We start from the raw sequence: 19,961 nt of genomic DNA, 5'->3' as shown, positions 1-19,961 counted from the left end.
TTGTCTGCTTCCAGAGACTGTCCAACCATCCTTTAAAAAACCACCCTTTTGTCCAACACTGTTTTTCATGTCCTTGGGCCACATGCATTTGAATCTCAAAGAGGTTGGTTGGTCAAAGGCCTTCAAAATCGCTCTGCTCTCTACCCAGTAGAATCCCCAGTTCATCAAGTAGCTTGTCCAAGGAGCATGTCAGTTACTTGGTTTCCATGAACCCTAAATATATTTTAGGAATTTATTCTAGGGCAGCAACAGAACAAGTACACATAGTTTCTTGTGCTACAACTTGTCAAGGGGCATTATGTACCAATAAGAAAGAGAAAAAGAGAAGAAAAAGCAAGGGAAGAAAAGAAAAAAAATGTAGCTTAAAAAAGTTTAATTACAGGTTAAATTAATTCTGATGCATTTATTCAGAATTCTACTCTGGAACTTTAAAAATAATGATGAGAATCTTAGTTTACTGCCATGCAAAAATTTTCCTGGGAAATTGTTGCATAAAAATAGCAAGTTTATAAAACAATAATGTTCTCCTATTTTAATGAAAAGCAAAGTATATGTACATATGTGTGTGTGTAAGAGGAATCTTGAAAAGTGCTATCCAATAGAAATATAATGCAAGTTGCATATGTAATTTAAAATTTTTGAGTAGCCACATTAAAAAAGTAAAGCAAACAGGTGAAATTCATTTTAATGACAGATTTCATTTATTCCCAATGAAATGAAATATGATCATTTCAGTCTGTAACCGATCTAAACCTATTAATGAGATAGTTTACTTTTTCTTTTGTGGAATAAGTCTTTGTAATCTGCTATGTCTTTTGTATTTAGAGCATATCTCAATTCAGACAAGCCCTATTACTACTGTAGTGATCACCACAGAGCACAGGGCAAGTCAAACTATTCTATACAACTTGTTGATTGTTGGGTAGTATGATGATGAGGTATTTTTAATGTGTTCAGCATACTTTTCTGAATTTTCTGACTTTTTCAAAACATAGTGTACCATTGATAAAGTTCCTCCCAGTTTATGGGAGAAGAGGGTTTCTGGATTAAATAACTTGTCCAAGGTCTTGCAGCTAAGGTTTTGTGGAATGAGGAGTTTAATCTGCAGTCCAGCTCTTTGACAGCCAAGCTCTTTGCCACCAGCCATACTACCTGGTGAGAGGAGTGCGTGACTCGGGGAAGCGGCCAGCCTTGGTCTTCCTCATGGGGCTGGGACACTCATGCTTCTACGTTGCATCTTCTGCTCCAGCTGCCCATTCTCAGTGTCTGGTGCCCCTTCACGTGCAGGACTGACCCCAGCTCCCTCTCAGTCCATTTTGGATTCTAGTCCAAATCATTAGTTCTCTTCCAGTGTAACATTGCCTGGGCTTTGCTTTCCCCGTAGTGGCAAAATATCACCTTGATTGCTTCATTAGACTCTGAGGTGGTCCTATCGATGCTGCTTCTGGAAAGAACATTTTAATTAATGGGAAAGTGTCTTCACTAACTCTTTTACTCTGTCCCTGTATTGCACTGATGCCCTCACTATGCACACCTCCATTCCAGACTCTGGGGATACAAGAGAGAACAAATTAGGCAAAATTGCTACCCTTACAGAGCCTGAGTTCTGGCAGCGGAGACAGAACAAATTGAGCAAATAAATGTACAGTATGGCAGGGGTTGGTGAGACCTATGGAGATAAATAAAGGAGGAAAGGGAGACCAAGGTGTTCTTATGTGGGATGATCAGGAAGGTGTGTCTGATGGGTGACATTTTACAGAGACATGATGTAAGTGACAGAGTAGTTTTGAGGCTATTTGAGAGATAAGCATCAGCACGTGCAAAGGCCCTGAGACAGGTGTGAACTTGGCATGATCAAGGAACCATGAGGAGCCACAGTGGCTGGAGCAGAGCTTATTCTGTCTGTTCTGGAAGTGTGATATAGAGGTTGAGAGTTAGAGGAGTCGAGTAGACTTAAGATATCTAATATGCAATTGTAAGGTATTGGCCTTGCTGTGATGGAAACTCATGGTCACCCCTAAGCATTGACAATGACAAATATATTGAGAAACATCAGAAAAAGAGGCTCTTTCCTCTGGGTCCATGCAGTGCAGAGAGAAGAGGACAGCCTTAAGAGAGAAAATGAGCAACTGGGTAGCAGGAAATTGCAGGCAGATGTAATCAAGAGGAACCCAAGCCCTAAGAGATTCATAAAAGTCTTGAGAGGATGTTAGAGTCACAGGACTTGGGATGGGGGCTCAGGCCAAATTTATTGAAACCTCAAAGGAAGGGGTGACTCTAGCTTATGCTGGGTCAAACTCATTTAGGACACCAAAGATTTGGAGAACCCTGTCATCTTAATGTGGTCTGTTCTTAGTGAGTGCGCCCCGTGGCTTAAACCTGATATTCAAACTGGTTTTTTAAATCTATACGTAAAAGTAGATCTGTGGGTAGAAAGCAAAAGGATGCCCCATGAATGGGCTTTTAAACAGCACATTCCTTGGCGTGCATAAAATGTTGTCTGGGCTGGACAGGAGCTTGATTTAGAAAGATCCTCCTTATGCCACAGAGATGCAGAAACAAGGGATGTTTGTGTTGCCACCCTGGCCTGCAAATGCCCATTTCTAACCATTCTTTAGAGTGTTCATTTCTCAGCTGCAGAGGGGACAGTGTCCAAAAAACAGGTAGGATTCACTTTGCATGCCAACTGTTCATATTGCCAGAAAGCCATGCCATCTGGATGTCATCCTGATACTTTCCTTCCTGCATGTAGAGTAAATCTCTGTCATCATTCATAAGCATCATAACATAATCTTCTGGGTTCTAGTCTTGGCTGGTCACTAACTAGTTTGGGAGGGTTACCATAAGTCCTCTGAGTCTCAGTTTCCTGTACTGGGAAGAGAATCATTATTAAAATGAGGGTCATTAGGTTGTACTGAACACTGCAAAAGGAAGGCTTAGCAGAAAATCCAGCCAATGGCAAACTCTTAATAAAGGTTAATATTAAATAAATGAAAGCATCTACACCGCCAGCAGAGAGCTACCTGTATTTTATTTTATTTCTTTTCCATTTTTTTTTTTAGACGTAGAGAAAAATGACAGGGACTCACTTTCCAAGAAATTACACTGTGTTCAATGACTTCCCATCAAGAGTAAGCAATGTTCCGTATCCTGCCATTGGTAAGTACCAAATGGACCCATGTCAGACAAGGCATGGCTTTTAATCTCCCTTTATTTGGCATGTCACCTGTCAGTGACCTTGACTGTTGCCGGCTGCCTCCTGTTCTGCAGTTTACTGATAAGTGTGTTTACGGCTTTTGAAGTCATGTCTGCCGAAAACCACATCTGGTTCACTGCCGCCTCAGCAGACACACAATGAAATATAAAGGCTAATTCTGTGGTGTACACAACCCGTGTCTGTGTTCCCAGTGGATTCCAGATGGAGTGCACTCAGCAGAGGCAGTTCTTTGATGGCTGTGAGCCTGGGGGAGGAGAGGGGTGTGGGGTGTGACGCTGAGCTGACAGGGGTCCCAGGATCTCAGACACAGGATGGGACAGGGAGCTCTCTTCCCAGGGAGGACTGTGAGGCTTTGCAACCCTGCACCCCACCCCCTTGCTGCTGAGTCCCCCGGGGACCTTTGTGCAGAGCCAGGTTGAGATGTCTCGGATGAATTGTTGTTTGTCACCCCAGTTGTCTCACTTGGGGAGCATGATGCTAATACTGATGTTGGGAGGAACGTTCAGTGCTACAGGAGTGTGGAAGAAGCATTTTATACTTTATTCGCGTTTGAGTGATGAGATCCTTACTTAAAAGTCAAATAAAAAGATCAGCTATCGCTTATGGAACATCTGCTACGTGCTAGTCTAAACGTTTTCTTTGCCTGGGTGCAGTTCTGTGAGGTAGCTGTCAGTGTTACTATGTCCATTTTACAGATCTGGAATCTAAAAGAGGTAAATAAAGCAAGTTGCCCAAAGGTGACCAGTCCTTAGAACTTGAGTTGTTTCAAACTTTTGGCCGTTTACATACATGTCATTCATATTGCATGTATGCCTAGCAGCTTCATTGACTGTTCCTAGGCTGTACATATGCTCACTGCTAGTTACTGCCAATCCATGTTCTGAAGTCATTATGCCAATCCAAGCAGCAGAGCCAAATTTGAAGATGAGTCTGGCTGATTCCTGCTCTAATATTTTTAAGCACTGCAATATATCCCAATACACTCCCACAGTGCCACATGTAAATGGCAGGGACTTCCCAGAGAAACATTGCTCCTGGCAAGTAAAGGGTTTTGATGTGGAGGTTATTTAGCCAAGTAGACATTTGTATTAACTCATAACACACACTAAGCAATGGGCATCCATCTAAAGCAAGGTGTAGAGATCCTTACTAACACCCCTGAGAGCTTTCCCTCCAACTTTGTCCTCCTTCAAGGTTATCTTTACTCTATTGACCCTTTGCATTTCCATATACATTTTAGAATCATATGTTTACTTTCCATTAAAAAAAAAGTTGCTGGGATTTTGAATGAGAGTATATTGAATTGATACATTAATCAGACAATTTTGTTATTTGGTGTTTTGTTTCCTCCCTAAATACTGAAAATAATTCATTATATATAAAGTCACTTGGGCCAGGGGTAGTTGTTGTGTGTGTGGGTGTTGGTGGGGGGAGCGGGGCAGGAGGGATCAACAGTCTGCAGATATAATATCTTTATTAGCTATAGGAGTATTCAAATATTCAGATGTTTTTTGTGTTACTTTTACTAAGTTGTTTTTAGGGGAAAATTCCCATCACATTGAAATTTTCTAATCTATTGGTTTAAGACTGTTTGTTTCTACAGTGCATGGAGGAATTTTGTCTGATGGACACGTTCTATGTCTTGATTGTGGTAGTGCTTCCTTAGGGGTATACACTTGTTAAGGTTTATTGAACTGCATACTTAAAAGTGGTACATTTTATTATGGCACCTTTTACTCCAGTCGCATGGAGGGACCTGGAGCTCTCCCTGACCGTGCTGGCTATTCTCTTACCTCTCTGAACAGGCTGCCTCCCTTCCCTGGAACGGCCTTCTCCCCTGATTCACTCCCTTGTGTCCTCCAAATCTCAGCTTAGAGTTACACAACAGGTGACCAGGCATCTGAGGAACCACTCAGAAAACACACAAAAGGTAGATTTCTACCCATCAGATTCCAAAATCAAAGCCCAATAGATGATACATTTTTCACAGTTGCTTAAATTACAAAAGTTGGGCTTGCTCATTGTAAAAAGCCCTGAGCCCAGTATTACAAAAGTATACAAAAATAAAAATTGAAACCTGCTCTTCATCATCTCCATTTTATCTCAAGGGTAACTTATTTAAATAAAGATTTAAATATTTGAAAATCAAACTTTAAAATATTCAGACAAACAAGAAGATACTAGTTTTAAAATCTGATGGGAAGGATTTTCTTATGTGAACCCAAAGGCAGAAATGAAATAACCAGACTGACTTTTCTCTGGGAGAAAAAGTTTTAAAAATTCTATGTGCATGAAAAACTGGGAAACGATTTAACATACATGATGAACCAGAATGACAATATCCTTAATATGTAAAGAGGTATTTCAAATTAATGTAGATGGAAAAGACACAAATAGGCAATTCTGAAAAACAAAACAAGTGTAAGCATACATAAAAATAAATAATATCTACTTATAGGGAGATTGTGGGAGAAATTGGCACCTTTGTATCATGCTGGTGGAATTGAAAATTAGCAAAACCTTCTGGGAGAAGATCTGTCCTTATACATTAAAAGCCTTAAAAAGACAGCTTGATTTTGACTCAATGATTTCACTGTTAGGAATTCTTTCTGAGAAAATAAAGGAGAATATATGCAAAAAATGAGCTACACACTTATTCATCACAAAGTTGTTTATAGTCACAAGGAAAACTGTCAACAACCTAAATTCCAAATTTAGAGTCTTCACTAAACAAATTATGGTGCATTCATTTAATAGAATAGTATGAAGATTGGTAAGATGATTTAATTTCTTGAGAAGGTGTTCACAGTATTCTGTATTAACTGAAAAATGAACAGATTAAAAATTAGTACATATTAAATGATCCAGCTTTTTAAAAAGGGTATACATTTATGCATATCATACAGAGAAATGCCTGTAAGAGTATATTTCAGTGTGTGTGTGTGTGTGTGTGTGTGTGTGTGTGTGTGTGTGTGTGTGTATTGGGGGGTGGTTCAGAGTAGTGGGATTATGGGTGATTTTTATTTGCCTGTAAGTTTACCATGAGGAGAAAGTAAAACAGGTCTTCGCTGAAGCATCTTGTCCTTAAAGAAGATTCCCTGGCCCCTCATGCTTACAGATGCTCTCCTTGGCCTCTTCCAGCGCATTATCTCTTGAGACCAGTAGGCTGCACTGAGACGCGTGTACTTTCCGTTATTCTCACTAGGTTGCAACTTCCTGGAGGAAAAGAGACGTGCTTGCTTCACCGCTGTAACCTCCGTTTGTAGCTCAAAAAATGTTTGTTGTGTGGTGAATTAAGGATGTCCTATACTTTATTCTTCTACTATTTCATTTGTGAGGTCCTCACGGCTTCAGTAGTTGTTTCTAAAGTTGAAAATCACAAATGACCTGGGCTGGAAAGACTAATTTCTTCAAACCCTGATTGTACAGGTAGAGAAACTGAGGTTGGGAGAGATGAAGTGGCTCCACCGAGGTCACACAGCAGGCTAGGCATGAGCCAGGACTAGACCCAGACTCGTTACTTTCTTTCTAGGGCCTTCTATCACAGCAGTTTGCTTAGTGGATCTCCTGATTTCCTTTGGATAGTGAAGAAATCTAACACACACGGAGTTTCCAAAGGGGATGAGTGTTTCTGGGTAGGGCATTACAAAAGGAAGAAATTTGGGTGTCGACATGAAACAAGATGCAAAGCCAGATTTTATGATGTCCCATCTTGTCTCCAAGCCCTGAAATCCAGTGTGTGTGCGTGTGTTTACGTTGGAAGAAAATGCAAGAAAACTTCATTTAAGCAGCATGGCGAATTCAGCCTCCCAGACCGCCACCCTAAGAAATCAGCCTTTGATTTCTTTTCTCTAGCACGCCTTCGCACTCCCCTTCCGAGCTCTGGAATTTGCTGGGTCACTGCATTTCCGTTTCCACCTCACTTCATCTGAATAGCCACAGTGTCAGTGAGGGAATTCAGGCTCCCAGCTGGGGGCCCCAGAGAGTTTATTTCTTCACACTTAATGCAATCTCTGTGTACATAAGCTCTGAAGTCTGTACGCACCTTTGAGCAAAGAGCTGGACAGTGAGTTGAGTCAACCAAGTGGTTATGTGTAGAGGGCTTGTTGTATTACACAGATGGTCTCATTTAATCCTCACAACAATTCTGTGGGGAAGTAGGACTTACTATCCCCATCGGACAGACGAGAACAGTGAGTCTGAGAGGAGAGGTGCCTTGCCCAGGGTTATAGAGAGGCAGGTGGCTGAGACCGGCTGGGATGCTGACTGTCCTGCTTACAAGGAAGTTAAGTTTGTTTTTCACCCTCTGGAAGGTACCATCCACGGTGAACTTCAGGGTGGCTGACTTTTATAAAAGCAACCTTAGTGTTGTCAGAACACTTAGGAGTAAGTAACTAAAACTGACTCTAGCTGACAAGAGTTGAGAAATTCAGTATCAGTCGTTCTTAGGGGACACTTGGCCCTTCTTGGGGTTCTACAAGTATTTGGGGACCTGGGAGGTAGTTAGAAAAGTGAAACAAGGCTTGGTTCTGAGTGTCTTGGGGATGTCGTCGTGAGTGCTGCATTTCCCACCATGCTGTGATGCTGTGGCCCTGTGCCTTTTTTCTGATGGTTCAGAGATGCCCCGCAGAGCTTCATCTCCACTGACCACCAGCTCAGCCACAGATCCACAGATACCCACCCTGGTACTCTTGAGTCTTCCTTATACTCATGAGTAGTCACCACCGAGGCCGCCATCCTTTGCAGAATTCCTAGTCTTGTGGCCATACCATCCCGGGGGTGGATCACTCCAGAGCCATTCCCCTCTGGGGCTGAATGAGAACGCCCAAACCTCCAGGACCCAAAAGCCCCGCTCACCCTCTTAAGATGACAATATAAATTTTATCATCCCCTCTTAATTTTTCTTATTTTTGTGTATTTTGAGGCATAGCTTACATAGGATAAAACGCACAAATCTTAAGTATACAGCTCAGTGGATTTATGCTTAGGTATGTGCCTTATGTAACTACCATCCAGATCTAGTTACAGAACATGTTCGTCATCTCAGAAAAATCCCTCATGACCTTTTCCAGTCAGTACCCCCACCCGTGGATATAATCGCTCTCTGACCTTAATCACTATAGATTAGCTTTGTCTGTGTTTGTTATTCACATACATTGAGTCATCCAGTACTTACTCTTTTGTATCTGGTTTCTTTTGCTCAACATCATACTGTTGAGAATATTATGTTTACTGTATTTCATTCTTTTTTATTGATTAGTATTACTTTGTATGAATATACCCCAGTTATCTCTTTTTCAATTCATAAACCTTTGCATGGTTTCCAGTTTGGGGCTATTATGAATTTAGCCTCTATGAACATTCTTATATAAATCTTTTTGTGGACATGTGGACTCATTTTTTTTTTTTGAGTATCATAGTAGGACTAAAACTGAAGGGTCACAGGATAGGTGTATATTTGATTTTCTTAGATGCAACCAAATTGTCTTCCAGAGTGATGGAAGTATTTACACTCCCACCAGCAGTGTGTGGGAAGCTCCACGTCCTTCCCAATACTTTCATCATTCTTTTTCATTCTGTCTCAGCCTACAGGAAAACTGGACACTGTTGCTTTCTCCTTCAGTTTTCTGCCACATTGCACTGACTGCTCCTATTGGTGACAGATATCCCAAATTTTAAAGTAGTTATTTTTCATTTCTATTAGGGATTTCTCTCAATTGTCATCTATCTTTCCTTGTACCCCATCACAAATCTTACTTGCTTTAAGACTTCTTGGAAAGGAATATGAGTCAGGTAGCTATTGCCCATGAAATTCAAAGTAAAATGTGTCGTTGAGAAGTAGGTACAAGAAGGGATTAATCTGAAGGCAGTGTGGTATAATAGAAAAGTCTAGGATTGTAGATTTAAATGGTTTAGTCCTTTGCTGACTGTGTGGCCTTAGGTGAATAATTTAATATCATTATTTCAGATTAATTGACTATAAAATACAGATAGTAAAAATTAAATTCATGAAGGATCTAAAAGGGCATTTCATAGACTAGGTACTTGCTTGGAAACACATTTCACATTTTAGTTTGTATCAGTCAGTATGGGCTGGGTTACACTGCGGTAATAAGCAAGTCCAAAAATCTCAGTGGCTTAGCACATCTGAAATTTATTTCTTACTCATGCTGTGCATCTGACACTGGTAGGTGGAGTTCTCTCATCAGTCCCTCAGGAACCTAGGCCAGTGGAGTGTCCACCTGGACACCAGGTTCCACAAACGATAGCAATGAGTGCTTGCTGGGATACATTTAGGTTTTGCATCATTTAGTCAACAAATGAGGAAGCTATTCCATGATAAACAATGGAGATATGGAAACAAAAGAAGCTTACCCACTTCCAGGAGATCACAGTGTAACAGTAGTGATGATGACAACAGTAATAATAACAGTAGCTGCAGCAGCCAGGAGTTAATAAACCAGACCCTATCGTAAGAGCTTATTTTATGCAGCGGGTATTTTCCTAGTCACAAAACTCAGATGGATGAAAATGGAACTTTATTTTCCTGTAACTGAATTTAATTTCACTCTCAAGCATCCACTTCTACCGTGCACTGGAAAATTGAATCAGAGGAAACGAAGTCGCTTCTGGCCAAAGAGTCAGTTTCTTTTGTGTACTACTCAGGTGACCGACGTTTCTCTCTCTTGCATTTCTTTCTACCCTCACCAGGCATGTTTGGAGTTCCTGGTGTGATGTAAAGGCTTAGCTCTGGGACCTGCCAGACCTGGCGTAGAAGTAACATTGCTACAGGACCACCACCTACTGTAGCTACTACGCATCCCCTTTTCTTCTACTGCCACTGACCTTGGTTCTATGGTAGCTGTTGGTTTCCAGGTCACTGCAGCCACATCCCAGACCCCAACCAGGAGGATGTTTCTGGTCTTCTGGTTCTCTCAGCCACTTCTGTGCCTTTCTTAGGAGATTAAGAGCTCCCCACTGCTTTCTACACACCATGTGGTACCATCAGGATCTACAAGGCTTCCCTCTCCTCTGTCCACCCAGACACTCCCCTTAGCCTCTCCTGCTTTATGGCTTGAGTGCCATGCTGGACAAGGAGCTTCTCTACAAATTCTGTGGTTTCCTGGGAAATGAAGCAGTGACTCTTCAGGTCTGGAATTCCTGCAAACTCACCTGTTTCTTTCATCATCCTAGACCGTATTTATTCTGGTTCTCTAGGATCAGTATGTATAATCCTAATAGTTTCAAATGACCTTCAAAAGAAATATCTGTCTTCAAAAGAAGCTGTCAGTATTCAAGGTGAAGATAGAGAACAATCAATATTGCTCTGAAATATGGATCACGACTATGCAAGTTCAGGGCTGAAATAGCAAAGGCCTGACCCTGGAATTAATAGGAATTAGGGTTCTGTGTCCAGTCATCATTAAGCCCGGTCAGTTGTTGGCTTTGAACAGGAGACTCATACCTTGCTTAGAGTTGCCAGTGGTAAGAAGAAAATTAAAATGGGTTTGTGCTCCACTAGTGTGTTTGAATTTCAAATTATCTGAAGTGCTGGTCTGGCCTAACCTGGAAAAAGGAAGGAGTTGGAATAGATTGTCGATCTCTAAGTTCCCCTCTAGCTATGAAGTATTCTCTTTGATAATAGGAAGGTAAACAGAATCTTAATTCATTCCTTTATGACTTCCTTTTTCTGCATCACACAGGAATAGCAGCCAGTGTTTGGTGTTTCAGGAAAACACACATTTATAATTCATTTATATGCAGTCATATACATTATAAATGTGAATCCAAAAGATACCTTCCTTAATAAGCAAGTGAGAATTTATGAGCTGGTGCTCACCCACCTCACTACCATTATTTATCTTATATTAATGGCCTCTCTATCTAGTAGACTGCTCTAAGTCTATTAAACATTTTTTTAAATGGCATCTTTTAGATTTGGAGCAAGCCACTGGGCTCTCAGCTCATTTGCAATTTCTCCATTGTCTGTGAATGACCTGATTTATGTCAAGGGGATGTGGTGGTTCATTTTGAGCCTAGTTTTGGATCCCAATTGGATTTAAGGCATCTGAGCATGTTTTATGGGCCCATCAAGCATCTGTTTGAATGAGTTGATTTTCATGGTGGGGATACAGTTGTAAGGGGCAATTGAGAAGGTGGTTTATACATAGGGTACCTCAGAAGAACAACATATAAAGACTGCTGGCTTTAGGGACAGACATTCTTGGTCTCACTTCCTATCCCTATGGTGTTGGGCCAGTTAACCTTTTGGGGCTTTGTCTGCACATCTAAAATATGAGGACAATGACTACTAGCTTCCTGTGGTCATTCTGAGGGTTTTGGCACGGTTCAGGATGCCAAGGGGCCTAGCTTGCAGCCCTGCACGGAATGAGTGTTCAGTAAACCTTAACTTCCATGGTAATATCTGCCCCAGGTAATGCCTGGCCCCATGAGCTTGTTTCTGAACCTTCTGTCATGGAGGGCTATAGGGAGAAGCCGAAAGAGCTGTTTTCACAAAGGGCCACATGAAATATTAAGACGTGTCCAATGGTCTTGGATTTTACGTTTGAAGTCAAGGGCAATAAGAATTATTTCTGGTCATAACGTCATTTATCCCTCAGGCTAGTGGGCTTAGAGGGACTCAGGGAACATTTATATTTGCAATCCCATCTCTCTCTTTCCTTCTGTGTTGGTGTTTTTCATATTAACAGAGCTACACACTGGCTTGACAGCACCCTCCAGGAAATCTATTTCTCTACTCACAGAACATTACTGACACCAGGTATGGGGGGGGGATTCACCCCCCACCAACCAATTCACCAACTGTCCAGACACCAAGTGGGTGTCCTATAATTCAGTTTTGACACTATCCAGAGTTAGAGCAGATCCCACAGGTGAAGCGCTCAGTCCCACCAGACTGCCCACCCACCACCCCCTCTTCAGAAAGCAGTTGCCAGTCTCATGATGTCATCTGTACTTCTGACCAAATGGTTGTCAATCAGAGGTTCTCACACCCCCATCCTGTATATAATGGCTTACAGAACTCAGGAAAACATTTTACTTACATTTACTGGTTTATTATAAATAAATTACAGAAGATACATAAGAAGAGGTACATAGAATGAAGTCTGGAAGGGTCTGGAACTTCTGTCCCTGTGGAGTTGGTATGCACCACCCTTCTGGCACGTGGATATGCTCACCAGCCCAGAAGCTCTTCAAACTCTGCTGCCTAGAGATTTTTATGAAGTTTTCATCACATAGGCATGACCAGTCATTAACTCAGTCTCCCTGAATGGATGGGGGATGGGGCTGAAAGCTCCCAGATCCAACTGTCCAGTGACTGGCCCCTGTCCTGAAGCCATCCAGGATCCCACCAGGAGTTAACTCGTTAGAACAAAAGATGCTCACATCACCTAGGAAATTCCAAGGGTTTTCCAAGCTGGGGACAGAGACCAAATTTACCTTTTTCATTACATCACCCCCCTCCAACACATATTCCTTTGTACCTATAATAGTTAACATTTATGAGCACGTACTATATGTCAGGTACAATGCCATGTGCTTTGACATGCATATCTCACTGAATCCTCAAATAATCTTTTGAGAGAGGTTATTATTTTGTAGATGAAGATATGGAGGTTCAGGGAGGTGAAGTCATTTCCCAAAGTCAAACAGGCAATAAATGAGGGGCCTGGGACTCAAATCTTGCTTGCCTAGAGCATCTAAACTTAACCACTCATTGTCACTGTAGCCCCAGAGACCTCAAAACCCTCAACTTTTCATCAGCTAACTCTTTTTTTTTTCTCTAACGAATTTGATCCCTACATGGTTGATGCTGCAATTTCCATACTCCAAATGTTGTCTTTACACAGGGTACAAATACATCCTGCCAGAAATACCAAAGAAACTCTGCCTTGCAGCCCCACATCCCTTCATGTCTCTCACTCAGCACAAAGGCTTCATATAGGAGAGGATTTGCAAATGATGTTCACACCCACCTGCTGACACTCCTCATTCTTAATCAAGACCTCCTCTTTCACCCAGTTTTGACACTGCTTAAACAGCCCTCTCTGGTATCAAGACAACAGCCGTTTTCTCAGTTAAGCCAATTACCCTTCCCTGAAGGTTCCAGTATCCTCCTGCCTGCAGAGAAGTTGCTGCAATAGGATGCACTTTACCCAGAGTTGAGGCAGTGGTGAATTGCCACCGGGATGCTGTGCACTCACCTGCACCCGGTGGATTTTCCTCTCCTGCTGGAAAAGGGATCTCATTTTGCAAATGCACTAATGATGCCTAATTATCATCGCCACAAGCCTTCTACACATCTGGGCTAATGACTCCAGCTTCCATGATGATCCTCATATTTTACCCAGTTCTGTACTTGAGTAGTTCTCTGCTGCCCTTGGTAGCAGTAACAGTTGGCTTCTAGGTAAATTTAAATATCCTGGTGGATACACCTGGCTTATAACATGAGATGATAATAGTGATCACCACACAAGCTTCAATCATATCTTCACTCACAGGAGGGAGACACGTTTGGTTGATATTTAACTCAGTTTTGTTAAAACTTGAAGTCATCTTAAAACAGCTCTTCCTGACAGAAGTACTAACATCATGAACTCATGAGCAGTTGGACCCAAAGGTCAAGCAAAGGGAATGGATGGTCAAATCCAGCCTTGCCTGTCACAGCACAGTGGGGCTTTGAGAGTTACTAAGCAGGCACTGGGAAAAGCAAAGGAGATAATATTTTTTCTTTGCAAGTGATTTTTCTCAATGCAAAATGCTCTTTGGAGTACGTACTGGAAGCTTCCACCCATTTCACATGTAGGAGATGTGCATGTACATCCTCAGACTCGGGTGTGAGAGAAATATCACTATTTTCCTAGTTCAACTTCTAAGTTGGTAAAAATTATAATAATAATATTTTTGGTCAATATTGAGCTTCCTCAGCCCAGAGTACATTTAGTTATTTGTTGAGCTGACATGGTCTGTGAACCTTCAGTTTCTATTTCAAGCTTTGGAGCCCAAGACCTTGTGGGAGGGCTGAGGGCCCGAGTCTGGACCCAGCATCCGCCTAGATCTTTATAGCTTGTCCTTCTGAATTCTAACTGTCTTGGGTGCTGTTCCTACACAGGGCCAAAGTCCCACCCATTTTCCATCTTTACCCCATTTCCTATCCCTGGAGGGGATCCTCAGTTCTCTCTGCTAGTCCCTCCCTCCCTTGAATCTGGAGAATCCAATTCACCTCTTTCTTCGTGTGAAACTTCAACAGAATATGAAAAGGCTCGCTGACTGAAGAGACTCCACAATGCACTCCGCAAAAATCCCTAGAAAATACAGATTAATAATTCAAAACGTTATCTGCCACAGGTAGAAAACAAAATCAAGCTATTAATTTCCCCCTACACTTTCTCTTGCAGCAGTAAACATACCACAGGGCTCAGATTCTGTGGTAACTGGAAAAGGATCACAGAGCTGCATTGTCTTTTTGAGTTGGATCATTAGCAGAACCTCAACCATCTTATCTCATGGGACCCCACCCTGCCTTTCATGGGTGGAGTGTTTTTTTTCCCTTCCCCCTCTTAGATCTTAATTTTACAAGTAAGGACTAAGAAGTTGTATTAAGATCAGCTTCATTATCATGTCTCAGTTGGGCACCATATTCCTCTCTCCATCTTTATTAGCAGAGCAGCTGATTCTCTAAGCTCATTTGCATATTTCCTAACATTCGGTTTACTGAGGAAGCCCTTTGATGAAGGAATGGTGATCCTCTACAGGGAAGGACTCTTCATTAAGACTCAGTAGGACATAGTCCCTAGGAATGCAGACTCTGTAGGCAGCTAGATTGCTTGGATTTCAGTTCTGATCAGCCACTTCCTGACTGTGTGATCTTCAGCAAGTTGCTTAAGCACTCTGAGCCTCTTGTTTCTTCATTTGCAAAAATTAGGGGTGTTTGGCCATAGCAGCTGCCTGATAGTACATATTTCATGACTTGCCAATCTTAATGAATCCATGAAAGGCAGTTACAGCAGTGCTGATATATCCTGTGAGGCATTATTATCATTCTTTTTTCTTTGTTAATATGAACATTTTATTGAAGAGTGACATACATAACAGCAAAGTGCCTGAATCATTAAGGTAAATCTCAGTGAGTCTTCAGAAAGTGATGCAGCTAAGTAAGCAGCACCCAGATCCACAAAACATTAGCTGAACTCCAGAAGCACCTCATGTCCACTTCTTACCAGCAACCCCTTTTTGCTAAGGGGTAACCACTGTCCCAGCTTTTAACACCTGCAGGTTCCTTTTTTGCCTGTTTTTCAACTTTATATAAATGCAGACATACAAAAGGCACTATTTTTGTGTGACCTCTTCTGCTTAATATTTTTATGAGATTCATTCTTTGTTTTAGTCAGTAGAGATAATTTATTTTTCATTGCTGTCAAGTGTTTTTTGGAATATGCTGCAATTTGTTCATTTAGTGCATATTTGAGTTTCCATTTAGTGGCTATGAATTATAGCCATGCTATATTCTAATGCACATCTTTTGCAGAATTTGCATATATATGTGTTTTTATAGGTCTGTATTTCAGTATGAAATTGCTGAGTCATAGGATATGGATCTGTTAAACTTCAGCAGACACAGCCAAATAATTTTCTGAAGTGGCTGCAAAAATTTATATCCCCTCCAATAGCACAAGTGAGTTCCAGTTACTCTGCCTCATCCCCGATGCCCGGTACTGCCCATCTTTTTCATTTTAGCCAATCTGGTGGGTGTGTAGTCATATCACGTTGTATTTTACCCACCAAGTATCTGATGTTTTATTTTTCCAACTTTCCATTCTGAAATAATTTCAAACTTATAGACCCGGTATAAGACTAGTACAAGTTTTGTACACTCTTCATCCATATTTACCAACTGTTAATAATTTCCCACATTGGCTTTATTATTTTCTCCCTATATGTACATCCATATTCTTTTTTAAAACAATAAGTTTCATGTATCATGCCCAATTACCACAAAAATGCATCAGAGGGTGTTTGCCAAGAACCCTCCCTAAATAACCACAGTACAATCATCAAAAGCAGAAAAATTCACATTCATACATACAAGCATCTAATCTATAGACTTTGTTGAGATTTTGCCAAATGTTCCTATAATGCCCTTTATAGCATTTTTGTTCAGGCTCAGGATTCAGTCCAGGTTCTTGCACTGCATTAATATTTCATGTCTCTGTAGATGCCTTTAATCTGGAATGTTTCCTCTGTCTGTGTCTTTCCAGGTATTGATATGTTTTGAGAAGTGTAAGAATGTCTGTAAATTTGGGGGTTTAATCAGATGTCTCCTGGTTAGATTCAGGTTATCCATTTTTGCCAGATCATCACACAAGTGATGTTGTGCCCTCGGTGATGGTCAATAGGGATATGATGTTGGTTTGTTTCATCACTGTTAGTGTTAACTCTGATCAATTGATTAAAATGATGTATGCCAGGTTTCTCCATTATAAAGTCACTTTTGTACCTCTGGAATTAATAAGAAGTTTTAGGGCATATACTCTGAGGCTGTATACATAACCCAACTTCATCAAACTTTCAGCTGCTCCTTTCAGATTCTATTGATGATTCATGCCTGAATCAATTATAACTGAGAAAATGGTTAATTTTCTAATTCCATTATTCCTCCTTCATTAGTTTTCATTCTACAATAAGTGCTTTCCCTCCCCCAACCATTAATTAATTAATCATCATAATGGAGAAATAAGGTCATTAGACTAACAAGATCAACCCTATGATATTGTGGAATCGTGGGTAAGGAAAAGGAAGGCTTCCCCAAAGAAGCAACATTTAAAACCTAAAAGGCGTCCAAAAGAGGACAAGAGAGAGGGAGGCAGTGGGAGAAGCAGGGGCAGAGGCTGGGCGTTAAGAGAGCTTGAGAGGTTCAGCACGGTTGGAGTGTAGCAGGTGATGCGAAGTGGATTGAGAGGCCGGAAGATTAATTAATTTGTTACACTAGGTTTCCTTATTTGGAATGCCTTTCTCACCATGCTGCCCATGTCAAGCCTTCCTCTATTCAGATTCCCACCTGTTTCTTTTATCTATTGATTTTCAACAAATAATCCCTAAATTTCAGGGCTTAAAGTGATTTATTATTTTTCATGCTTCTGTGGGTTTGGAATTGGGGCAGGGTTCAGCAGGATGGTTCTTCTGCTCCTTGGGGGATTGGCTGACATCTCTCATTCAGCTGCCTTAAGGGTCGTGTGGGCTGGGGTCGAAGGTCCAGGAAGCTTCCTTCACATTTCTGGGCCTCAGTGCTCCTTCACAGGACTGTCTCTCTCCGCGTAATAACTTATCACTCACTAATCTAGTGCATGTATGTTTATATGATGATGGCTGCTTGTAAGAGCAAGAGTAGAAGCTGCTAGGCCTCATAAAGGCTAGTCTCAGAACTGGTCTAGTACAATTTCTACTTTCATTCTATTGGTAAGTCACCAGGCCAACCTAGATTTCATTGGGAGAAGAAATGGATTTCATTTGTTGGTGGGTAGTGCAGCATGTACATTCAAGGAGGGAAGGAACTGATGGTGACCAGCTTTGGAGACTACCTATCACACCATGTCTTCCAGGAAGTCTTTCCTAACTTCTCTAGGCCTCTTCCTACCAATATATAATGAGTATTGTTTTGGGCCTTAGTTAGGCCCATTATATAGTGCTTTATGCTATTTCCAAATTGTTCCAAGTGTCAATATTTTCATTTCCCTAATCTAGGCCCTACTTTGAGTACAATAATCAATAAATTTGGGCAGTAATTATAGCATGCTATTTATTAAATGCTAACAATGTGCCAGGCTTCTGCTAGATATTTTATATTAATAATCTGAGGAACACATGAACAGTGCTTAGCAGAGAGCGTGGCTCATTGTAACACTTAATAAATATCAACTATTATCATTCCTTCAGTGAATATCTGTTACCATCCTCCCCAGGCCAGGCATTGTCCTGGGTTCTGGGGATTCAGACTCTGAATAAGATAGCTGGACTTCCTGCACTCATGGAGATTACATTCTTAAGGGAAACATGACCATACATAATAATACAAAAGTTAACTGCTGAGAGGGCTAAGATATAAAGCAGAGGTGTGAGGAGGAGCTTTCGGTGGGAAATAGTTCTTAACTATGGGTGACTTATCCCATCCCCTCCCCAGGGGACAGTATGGCAATGTCTTGAGAAACATTTGGATGGCAGTGCTCAGAGCATCTAGTGGGTAGGGGCCAGGGCCAGTGCTAAACATGTTAACAATGCACAGGATGCCCCCTGCAACAGAGAATGGTCTGGCCTCAAATGTCAATAGTCCTGAGATTGAGAAACTCTGAGGCAGGGTTGGGACAGAAAGCCTTTCTGGGGAGGAGTTGCTCAAGGATAGGGAGGTGCCAATCTTGGGAACAGCTGACCCAAGAGCACTTTAGGCAGAGGGAACAGCCTCTGCAAAGCTCAGAGGAGGGAAATGGCCTGGTGCATTCAAGGCCGGAAAAGAGGCCAAGTGGCTGGAAGCTGTGGGGAGGGGAGATAATCTCTGCATAAGCAGAGATTTGGGAAATTAGTGGCCAGATCCTATCAGATCTAACAGAGTCTGTCTTTTAGTCTAAGAATACTGGGAAGCCATGGAGCACATGGAATCCAGGGGAACACCTGTTCAGGTTTACATTTCACGTTTTGAAAAGCTCATGCAGGCTGTTCTATGCATTCAAGAGGGGCGGAGAAAGGAGGTTGCAGCCACACTCCTGCAGGAGACAGTGGCACCTAGAGTTTTATCAGTGGGGGTGGAGAGAAAGGGCCAGATTAGAGACGTGTTCTGGAAGCAGAGCGGAGGGCACTTGAAAGGCATTGGACCTTAGGGGTGAGGGAGAGAGAGAAATCAAGGATGAACGCTAGATTTCTTGCTTGAGGCACTGGGTGGGTGGCAGTGGTGTTACTTGAGTTGGAAAGACATCAGAAGGAGCAGCTGGGAGCGGTGGGAAATGGGGGTTGTTTTGGACTCACAGGTTTGAAGTCCTGATTCTCTACCCACATGAAGATGCAGGTACACAGCTTGGCACATGAGTCTGGGGCTACGGCGGGGTGTGAGGGGGGGTGGTCATGGCAGAATAAGCAAGTTTCACTTCCAGTATATGTCACCACATGGTCGATGGTATAACAGCTTCTTGCCACAGTCTCCCTGCCTGTCATCCTGCTGGCAGAAGTCTGATGTCTCAGGGAGGCATTTTCTCAGAGTCACTGCCAAGCCCAACACTGTGATATTTTTAAAGTGTCAGATCCTCTGTGCCCCTCTTTGAATCAAGCCATGCTTTTAATTAAGTTTCTACTTACAGCCTCAAGTAGAGGGGGAAAAAACACCCTAAGGAATTGATCTCTGCCTGCAAAGTGCTGGAATTTTCAGCGGCCACCCTCTCTGCTTCTCCTTTCTTTCTGTTTTTGGTCTTGGCTCTTCCAGGAACATTTTCGTTCTCAAGTCCTGATTGGCTTTGGCAGTGGGGGTCTTATGGTAGAGGACATTTAGGAAGCACCATTCTCAAGAAGCAAGTCTACACAGACAGTAGAATCTATCATCTGAAATGCAGCTGAAGGATGGTTAGATTAGGGAAAATATCTGAAGAGTGGATTCGGGAGATGGGTGTTCTTGGCATGGTCTGATGGTGGCAGGTCAGCTGCATGACCTGGGCAGGCACCCAGCTTCCTGTTCTTTTTAAAA

At 41.9% G+C, this 19,961-nt stretch overlaps 1 long non-coding RNA gene across 1 annotated transcript in view; it reads left to right on the top strand.

Moving 5' to 3' along the window:
• Nucleotides 1–19,961, top strand: part of LOC130679130 (uncharacterized) — a 144,475-nt gene that overhangs the window by 21,548 nt on the left and 102,966 nt on the right. The window contains exon 2 of the long non-coding RNA XR_008992121.1: nucleotides 3,063–3,159. This is a non-coding gene — a long non-coding RNA (uncharacterized LOC130679130). The remainder of the gene's footprint in view (nucleotides 1–3,062; nucleotides 3,160–19,961) is intronic.

Source organism: Manis pentadactyla, chromosome 10, assembly GCF_030020395.1.
Source record: "Manis pentadactyla isolate mManPen7 chromosome 10, mManPen7.hap1, whole genome shotgun sequence".
Classification (NCBI taxonomy): Eukaryota; Metazoa; Chordata; class Mammalia; order Pholidota; family Manidae; genus Manis; species Manis pentadactyla.
The sequence above is the reverse complement of the archived record's forward strand: the minus strand, read 5'-3'. Positions and strand labels throughout refer to the sequence as shown.